Source organism: Phascolarctos cinereus, unplaced genomic scaffold (genome assembly GCF_003287225.1).
Source record: "Phascolarctos cinereus isolate Bilbo 61053 unplaced genomic scaffold, phaCin_HiC Scaffold_726;HRSCAF=1367, whole genome shotgun sequence".
NCBI classification, from domain to species: Eukaryota; Metazoa; Chordata; class Mammalia; order Diprotodontia; family Phascolarctidae; genus Phascolarctos; species Phascolarctos cinereus.
Window position 1 is genome coordinate 200890994 of NW_027556098.1, and position 10229 is coordinate 200901222.

General features: G+C 33.5%; 1 pseudogene; it reads right to left on the reverse strand.

Annotated features, from left to right (window-relative positions):
• Positions 1-638: 638 nt before the first annotated feature.
• LOC144454366 (large ribosomal subunit protein eL29-like) lies at positions 639-1267 on the reverse strand (annotated as a pseudogene).
• Between the last annotated feature and the right edge of the window lie 8962 nt (positions 1268-10229).

Below are 10229 nucleotides of genomic sequence, written 5' to 3' on the forward strand. Positions count from 1 at the left end.
AATTTCTTTTCCCATTTGCTCTATCTTGGATTGCTGACTGTATATCAATCCATATGGTCCACGATTCTGCTGATAATGATAAACACAAGCAGCACTTTGCATTGAACCTTTCAACTCCTACAGTGCACCCAGGAGCTTATAATTAGGGCTATGAGGGCCTTGGAGTTTTAATAAGCCACCAGAAGGTACACAGTACTCTAAAAGGTACAAGTAAAGAGGATGATTTTTGTCCTGCATTCCCTAAGACAAATCAGGAAGCCACTGTTGCCATTATATATAAGGTATTCAGCTTCCATTTGGACTTGGTGCTAAATAGCTCCCAGGATCTGGTAAATCCATTTTGCTATGATACATCCTAGTTTATGCATTGCTGTATACTTATAATCTCAGTGTTATGAAAGAAACTTATCTCTGTTGTTGATTCTTTATAGAAATTGTATATTACTTTAACCTGTTTGGTTTATACATTGATACAGAAGAAACTTTAAGTAGTTATTTTGTTCTACCAAATCATGGTTTTCTGTTTTTATGACACCATTTTCTTTGCTTGTACAAAATAGTGAATAGAATAATCATACCCTGACTGGGAAAAAAAATGGTGGATTAGGGTTTAAACAAGTCCTTCTGTCCTGAAGCATCTATTTTGAAGCCTTGGGACTAGCAGCTTTAGTTCCAGCGTCTTTGGGTTTGGACTCAGCAGGCTTGGGGTCAGCAGGCTTAGCGGCCTTGGAATCAGTGGGCTTTGTGGCCTTAGAATCAGACTTGGTTGCCTTGGAATCAGACTTTGAAGCCTTGGAATTAGACCTGGCAACCTTGGAGTCAAATTTGCTGGCCTTGGGCCCAGATTTGGTAGCCTTGGATCAGACTTACTGACCTTGGCAGCAGACTTGGCAGCCTTGGTCAGGCTTTGTGATCCTGAGGCCTGGACGTTTGGTGCCCACTCTAGGGCCTGGATGGTTGGTGTCCATTCTAGGGCAGCACACTGTGCACTGGCCTTGCAGATCCTGGGCCTGAGTAGCTTGGCCTTGGAGGTCTTGGTGCTTAGGGCCTTCATGGCCTCTGCTCAGACCTTGACGGCATTCGTGTTGTTGGCCTGCATCTTCTTCAGCCCCTTCTTGTTGTGCTTCTTTGCAAAGCACATGTTTCTGAGAAACTTGGGGTCAATCCTTTTCAGAGACTCATATCTCTGTGACCTAGGTTTTTTGATGCCATTTCTGTGCCATTTTCGTGATTGGTTGTGGGTGGTATGGTTCTTAGACTTAGTCATCTTTACATCACAACCTGCACTAACAGGCACTCCACTGCCCCAAGGAGGCCAAAGTGAGAGAGCTTAATCATGTATTTTAGTCAACAACAACAGGAACAAAAAACAAATAAATGAGCACAGTAGGATGTTGTATTTATTCAACAAACCTCTAAGTAAAGATGTGGCTATAAAGATGTGGTCTTCTATGGAGTTTGGGTGATAAAAGCATTCCTACTCCATTCTTAAACCTTCATCAAAAGTGTCCACCATACATGCGCATATTAGTTTAAAAAAAACTGAGAAGTGTGAAAGTAGGCATAGAAGTTAGTAGAAGTTGCTGTTTCTTGATTGTAATTTTTCAGGAGTAAACATATCCTTTATTTTCTCCAAGAAATTAACATCTTCCCATCTTTCAAATACCATCAAATACTTCCCTTCAATATTCTAAAAATTGCATAGTTTATAGTACAGACTTTCTCCTTTTCTTTATTACCATTAAACATATTTTAAATTTTTAGAAATATACTACATTGGAAACAATGAACTATAATAAATGTAATTAACTAATAATTTGCCTAATTTGTGTGTGTGTGTGTTTGATCCTTACAACAATGTTGTGAAGTAGGTTCTATGGATATTATCATTCTATAACTATGGAAACTAAGGCTGAAAAAAAGGTTAAATGACACTCAGGGTCACACAGCTAGTAAGTGCCTAAAGTAGGAACAGAAATCAAATCATTCTAACTCCAAGTCTGCTACACCACTCAGATGCCTCTTGAATTTAGTTTCTGCCTTCAAAGAACTTGAGAAATATCTGTCTTGCTTAAATTTATTTTTTAAAATGTGTCCCTAAAATGCTTTGGCATCACATTCTCACCTCCAAGCAATAATGATGGAAAAGAGACTCTTGATGATTTCTGTCCCAAAGGGTACTAGGGTACATCCATGATAACATGGTGGTCAGATCAATTAGTTCTTGAATGATCTTGGTGCATGAAAAGTGAGAATCCAAAATTATTAGGCCCCTGCAATCTTTAGTTACTTAAAATTTCAGTTATAAGTTGTGGAATAATTCATACAATTTTTTTTTCAATAGATAACTTTTGTTGAGAAGCTGTGGTGTAGCACATAGGAAGCCGGCCTCAAAGTCAGAAAGACGTTACTTCAAATTCAATCTATGTGGCACATATTGGCTGACAGTGATCCAGGATAAGTCATTTAACCTTTTAAAGTCCCAGACAATGTTATAAGATTTTAAGTTCCAGATGGAGGTAGGAGGTATTTTCCTCACTGAGAGTTCCCTATACCAATGAAATTATAGGCTCAGTATAGTCAAAATAATACTTTTTGTTACTTGGATTGCACTGGCATCCTCAGATGGATCTAGGATGTCATCAAAGTGGATGGCACCTCCAAAAATGTAGATAACAATTTATCCATTCCATTCTCTGAAACTTTTGACTATGTCAATAAATTCAAAATAGAAAGTCCACCCAACATGCTAGAACACTTTGAGGATATGAGGAGAATAGACAACAATATAAATAAAAAGATAACAAAACAAAACACTGGAATTATAATGGCCATGCTTGAACTATAAGTTTGGTGTACAAAATTTCCCTCACTTATTTCCTTGGAGATATGGGATTTTTGAATGTGAAATGCATCATATATTGATAGATGAGGTTAATATATTAGTTGGTTCACTGAACTTAAAGAATTATTACAAGGTAATAATTGTTTGAGAGAATGTGAAGCAAAACAGAAGGAAACAATTTTAAAAATTGCTTAAGAAGTAATTCAGAATTTAAAAGAATAGAAACTGCTAGATTTTTGAAACTAAGTTGGGTGGCATGGCCACTTTAGAAGTTCAATAAACCAACTGATATTCAGAAAAGAAGAGTTCATTACAAGAAGCCAAATAATAAAATTTTGTGTTACATTAAAATGTTCAAATTCAAATGAAGTTCTAATTTATGAAAGAAAACAAAAGGAGTTAATAAATAATACTGTGATTCCATCCCTTCTTCCTACATTCATCACAAGTAATAAAGCAGTTACAAAGACTCAATTACAATCAAAGCCTCAGAATTAATTTTGAAAATGTTTCTAGAGTAATAAATTGAAGTAATCATATTTTTCTTTTTTAATTAATTTATTTTTAGTTTTCAACAATCACTCCAATAAACTTTTGAGTTTCAAATTTTCTCCCCCTTCCTTCCCCATCTCCCTACCCAAGATGGCATGTAATCTGATATAGACTCTACATATACATTCCTATTAAACATATTTTCACATTAGTCATCTTGTTAACAGGCATTAGAAACAATAGGAAGAACCACAAGAAAGAAGAAATTAAACAGAATTAAAATTTCACACATTTTTCTCTGGATATGGATAGCATTTTCTATCATGAAACTTTTGGAGATGTCTTAGATCCTTGCATTGCTGAGAAGAGCTAAGTCTATCAAAGTTAGTCATCACACCATGTGGCTGTAATTATGTACAGAGTTTTCCTGGTTCTGCTCACTTCACTCAGCATCCATCCATACAAGTCTTTCCAGGATTTTCTGAATGCCGCCTGCTCATCATTTCTTATAGCAAAACAATATTCCATTATATTCATATACCACAACTTGTTCAGTCTTTCCTCAGTTCGATGGGCATCCCCTCAATTTCCAAATCTTTACCACCACAGAAAGAGCTGATATAAATATTTTTATACATATGGTTCCTTTTCCCATTTTTATATCTTTGGAATATAGCCCTAGGACTGTTATTGCTGGGTCAAAGTGTATGCACACTTTTATAGCTCTTTGGGCATAGTTCCAAAATTTTTTCCAAAATGTTTGGATCATTTCACAAGTCCACCAACAATACATTAATGTTAGAATTTTCCCACATCTTCTCCAACATTTATCATTTTCCTGTTTTGTCATGTTAGCTAATGTGATAGGTGTGATATGGTACTTCAGCATGGTTTTGATTTGCATTTATCTAAACAATAGTGATTTAGAGCATTTTTTTCATATGACTATAGATAGCTTTGATTTCTTCATCTTAAAACCACCTGTTCATATCCTTTGACCATTTATCAATTAGGGAATGACATATTTTTCTTCTATAACAATAATTTTGGCAAAATATGTCTACTTAGAAGACAAAGCTCAAAGACAAAAGCTTACATTAAAACAGAAAGACAATAACATATATAGATGAGGCAGGGATGAAGGAGTATCATCTAGCACAGGGAATAGCCAGGGCAAATCAATAAGATTGAGCAGTGTGTATGAGGAATAGGAAGAAGCATGGTTCAGCTGGATCCCAGAGTTTAAAAAGGCAGAGTAATCTACAAAAAATCCTGGGAAAAATTTGAAGCAAGTTTGGGAAGGGCTTTCAAAGCTAAACAGAAGAATTTATATTTACATCTAGAGGCAACAAGGGGCCATTTGGGGTTTGTTGAGCATGGAAGTTACATGCACAATTTTGTATCTATTAAAAATTACTTTGCCAGCAGTACAGAGGATGGATTGAAGTAGGGAGAAACCTGAAATGGAAGACTAATTAGGAAGCTATTACAATAATATGGACAAGAGGGATTGAGGGACTGAACCAAGGACTGAAGGTAGAGGAGGGCATATGGAAAACATATCATAGAGATAGAAAAAAACATAATTGTTTATGCGCAGTAAGGAAGGCGAGAAGTTCAGGATTTTGACAAGGTTACAAACTTGGGATCTGATTTTCCAGGACTTTGAACGATTTTGTTTATTTGAGGCAAAAGTCTGATTTACTTGCAAAATGTTGATTCCATTTTTCCAAAAGAATTCTCCCACAAATTTTAATAATGATGATAACACTGAATTTTTTAATGTAAATTACTATGAGAAGATGTGTAGTAGTAGAATAGTGTGCTTCATAGATTCTGCTTATTTCTAGGAAAGGCAAATAATCTTCTGTTTTATTTGATACTGTTACATTTTCAGGAATATATAATTACCCTAAAGTAGAGATTCTTAACTGTTTTGTGTCAAGGACCACAGTGTCAGTATGGCTAAGTCAAATCAATAATCTTTTATTAAGCATCAATAAACTACACTAAGCATGGTGGCACAAATAGTAAGGTAAAAATAGTGGCTGCCCTTAAGAAACTCACATTCTACTGAGGGAGAAACAAAATGCAAACAACTATGTACAGAGTAAATTGGATGTAATATCAAAGGAAAGGCTTTAGCATCAAAGGAGACAGGGAAAGGCCTTTTGCAGAAGGTAGAATATGAACTGAGACTTGAAGGAAGCCAGGAGGATGAGATAAGGAGGGAGTATATTCGAGGTGGATGTGAAAACTAGTGAAAAGGCATGGAGAGTGCCTTTTTAGAGGAACAGCAAGAAGGTCAGAGTTACTAGACTGTAGAATAAACAGAGGGCACTAGAAAGGTGGACCACAGTTTGTGGCCAATGGTATGGAGAGTGATAATATAATTGAACTCTGTCAGATTTGACTGACTTAAATACCCCAAACAGGAAAAAAAAAATCATGGTATCAAGCTGAAAGTGAGTTTGAAAGTCATGTCTAAAGACTTAGTTTTAGAAATGTGTAAACAGAGAACCAGGGAAGTAAGTAGAGATTTTTCAAGATCATACAGGTGGAAGACAATGCACTGAGGATTAAAATTCAAATCTTTCAAATACAGAATCAGTACTCTAGCCACTATATCATGCTACCAGCAACTTAGTGACTAATCTACAACATTATAATGAAAATGAAAAGCAAGAAGAATTTTTAAAAGATAGTTGATATTCTATGATAAGAAATGATCAAGACAGAAAATTGAAAGGTTTAAGAATCAGAAAAAGGGAATTAAACAAATTTCCCTTGATCTAATTCAAGAATCTGCTCCTTCTAGCTTAAGTTAAATTATACAAGAAACACTTTCTCTACTCTTTCCTTAATTTATATGCTGTTTCATTGGGAACAGATGTCAGGTTATTTTAAAAATACAAACCTATTCTGTACTTTACCTCCTGATTGGGCATGCATATAACAATGTTGGAAGATTCACTAAACAGATAAACAGATACATCAATAAGCTCCATTTTATGTGGTATGACTTAACAAAGAAAAAAAGGGGAATTCCCCTCCATTTTGATAGTGAATGAATGTCATATTATTAATTTATTTTTAAATTCTATAGAAAAATTTGACCTTAATGAGTTAAACTGAAAAAATGGGATGATAAAAGTTAAAGGCAAGGTGTCTGCACAAAAATCCTGAATTTTAAAAACATCATTGGTGCTCTAAAGTAATTTGTAATTTTATAGACATTTTAGTGGTTTGCACTGACTATTTTCCCACAATGGCTGCTTTTTGTTTCTTGAGAAATATGTAAAGCATTAGTTTTGACCTTCAAGTTTCCAAGACTAAAGCTGGAGCTCACCTGAAAATGATCAGAACTTTTTAATATATTATTCATCATACTATCATCAACATCTTTACCAATCTATCTCCCTGAAAATATATTAGTGTTCTGTCTCCATTTCTATAATTATAGTCGTCTGCTACAAAGAGCAAGTTTATACACCTTTGCTTAACTTTCATACAAAGATAATAGGCCAACACATGTTCTAAATCCAGAAATAATTTTATTAATTTTTGTAGAAATCTATGTAACAACGAAAATTATACCTAAGTACACACAGGTTCCCTCACATCATTTACCTTCTTTCATCTAGTCAAGAATGACCTCTCAAAGATTTGGGCTTTCAGAAACTGAATGAAGGAAAACTATATCAAAAGTGAGAATAAATTTTCGTTGTTGTTTGTTTTGGTTTGTTTTAGGCATGAGTTAATGCTTTGGATAGTGAATAGGCTAAGAAATGGAAAGATCAAAGAGAAACACAACTCCAAGCAAATTTCTCTTGGTTGGAAAAGAAAATGAGATAGTATAGAATGGTCAGGTAACACTTTTTGGAGCAAATGTTGAAGATTCTGGTTTTGATAGAATAAAATAAGTGAACTACATGTTTCAGTATTTTGATGGACTGATGATTTCTTCAATATGCTCACTCCCCATAGTGGTAAAGATCACAATATATCGATTCTTACTCATCTTGCGTGACCTCATTCTATGTCCTTCTTAAATGTTCCACAGAAGAATCCACCTTATAAGGTGGCAGACTTTCTCTAAATCTCTTAATGTGGCATAGATACCAATAGAGCACATGGACAGTTCAAACTCAGTTTTGCTGTGTAACTAGCCCAATTTCACTTCCAGAAGTCATCTATCAATCTAATGTAATCTTTTTTACCATTATGTATGCACAATTTTTCACTGATAGTTTTTTAAACTTTATTGTTTTTTTTTATTTTACATAACAAATATTTATAGATAACCTCGCTTCATGAGAATTCTTTGTAACAAAGTAAAGCAAAATTTACATTCATGACCTAATCTGAAAGAGTATGAAACATTTCACATCAAAAGTAACCCCCAAATAATTTTTTTTAACTAAAAGAAATATCCTTGCCAACTCCCACACAATTGAAAAAAGAAAGGAAAACACAAAAGAATCCTTGTAACAAAATACACATAGCCAAGCAAAAAAAAAACTATCCCTCACTGACTATATATAAAAATGTCTTATTCTGTACTCTAAGTCTACAGCCTATGAGAAGATAAATAGTACATTTCATCATTTGTCTTCTGAAATCATAAATGCTGATTATATTGATCACAGTATTTCTGGACTTGAAAGTTGTCATTAGTGTATAAATTACTCTGGTTCCACTTATTTCATTCCTAATAAGTTTGTAAATGTATTAATTTTCACTTTCATAATACTGGTATTGTAGTACAAATTATTCTTCTGGTCCTGTTTATTTCACTCTGCATCATTTCATATAAGTCTTTCCCTGTTTCTTTTAAATCATCTAATTCCTCATTTCTAACACCACAACAGTAGTCCATCATATTTATATAGCACAATTTATTCAGCTATTCTTCAATTGAAAGGCATCATTTTAGTTTCCAGCTTTCTTGTCCCTACAAAAAGAACTCCTATAAATATTATGCCATGGAGGACCATTTCCAATTTTTTTTAAAATTTCTTTAGGGAATAGGCCCAACAGTATTATATGTCTGCTTCAAGGGTACACACTATTTTGTAATTTTTTGTGTATAATTCCAAATTTCTTTCCAGAATTGTTTTGCCCATTCACAGATCCAACAATAATGAATCAGTATTCCTGTTTTCCCACAGCTCCTCTTACACTTATCATTTCCTTTCTGTAATATTTTGCAAATCTGATAAATGTGAGGAAGAAATACAGAACTGCTTTAATTTTCATCCTCTAATTAGAAACAACTTGGATCATTTTTTTTTCCAAAAAAATCTCTACATATAGTCTGGGTTTTTCCATTAAGAACTGCTTATTCATGCTCTTTTACAAATTGGGAAATGGTTCTTATTCTTATAAAGTTGAATTAGTTCTTCATATACACTGATGATTTCTTACAGCTTACTTGTACCAACCATATGCTTCTCTGTTGTTTTTTGGCTAACCTGTAATATTATTTCTTCTGAGACTGAGCATCAATCAAGATAATACATTGAATGTGCTTTGCAAACCCTGAAGTTCAACATAAATGTCAGCTATTACTGTTATACTTTTATTATTGTGTGACTCATGGTGATACAGCATGACTTGAAGAATGGTGATATTAAAAAGATGGGCTTTTGCTTTAGAAGAAAATCATTGAAAGCAATGTTCAGTTTCTTAAAGGAAATCCATATTTCTGTCCTTGATTGGCAATCTCTGTACGTTGTCCAAACAACTGTCATCCATTTCATATTTAATACATTGGTAGTTGTACTTAAGTGATCTGAATGAATATGGATCTAATTTAGGAGATTTATGCAGTGTTTTTGGTCTTGATGTAACAACTATATTGTCATACACAAATAGAAACATCTAGAAGACCTTAGCATTTATAGGATATTCCCTTTGCATTTTTAATTTGGGCTATATGTTTTAGGGGCTTGAGAGTGAGGAGAGGAGTGTCAGGGGAATATAGGGTGACTTAGAGTAAGCCAAAGTCTATGCTTATGGAGGAATTGGAAGGAAAAATCACAATCTGAAGGGAAAAAAAAAAAGAAAAACCCAAATACTAGAGACAAATGGAGAAAAGTATAATAACCTAGCCCTCATAAATTTAAATTTGAGTGGACTAAACCAAAAAAAATTGAAAAGAAAGTGATTGGATAAAAAAAAAACCCACTATATGCTTCTCACAAGAAACACAATTAATGAACAAAACTACACAGAATTAAAATGAGGATTGGAAAATTAGAACTAAAAGACTTGTGACATTTTATAAATAAGAATGGTAAAGGATACACATGTTTCTTAGGAGTATGTTGAACTTTTACAAAAATTAACCATGTATTAGGATACATAAATATTGCAAACAAATGTAAAAAGGGAGAAATAACAAAAGCATGTTTTATAGACCATAGCACAATAAAAATAATAATCAGTTCAGAAACAAAAGACTCAGTCTGAAATAGAAACAACAATGAAGTCCTAAATAACGATTGGTCAAAAAGTAAATCAGGGAAATAATGAATAATAATGTGAAAGAAAATGATAATGCTGAAACTATATATCAAAATATCTAGAGTGCAAGTAAAGCAATCATCAAGGGGAAAATCATCTCTACAAATACACATTAACAACATAAGAGGAAAAATATTTAAAGTTGACTTTTTTAAATTTAGAAAATCAATAAGTCTTAAATTACCATAAAAGAGGAAACATTTAAATTGTAAGATAAATAAATAAACCTGAAATTAAAACTACTTTGGAAATGAAAAATAAAACTAAAATCTGCTTCTTTTATAAGACCAGTAAAGGAGACACACTTTTGGCCATTAAGATTAAAAAGAAAAGGCAAAAAAATCAAATCAAGAAAAATCCAAAT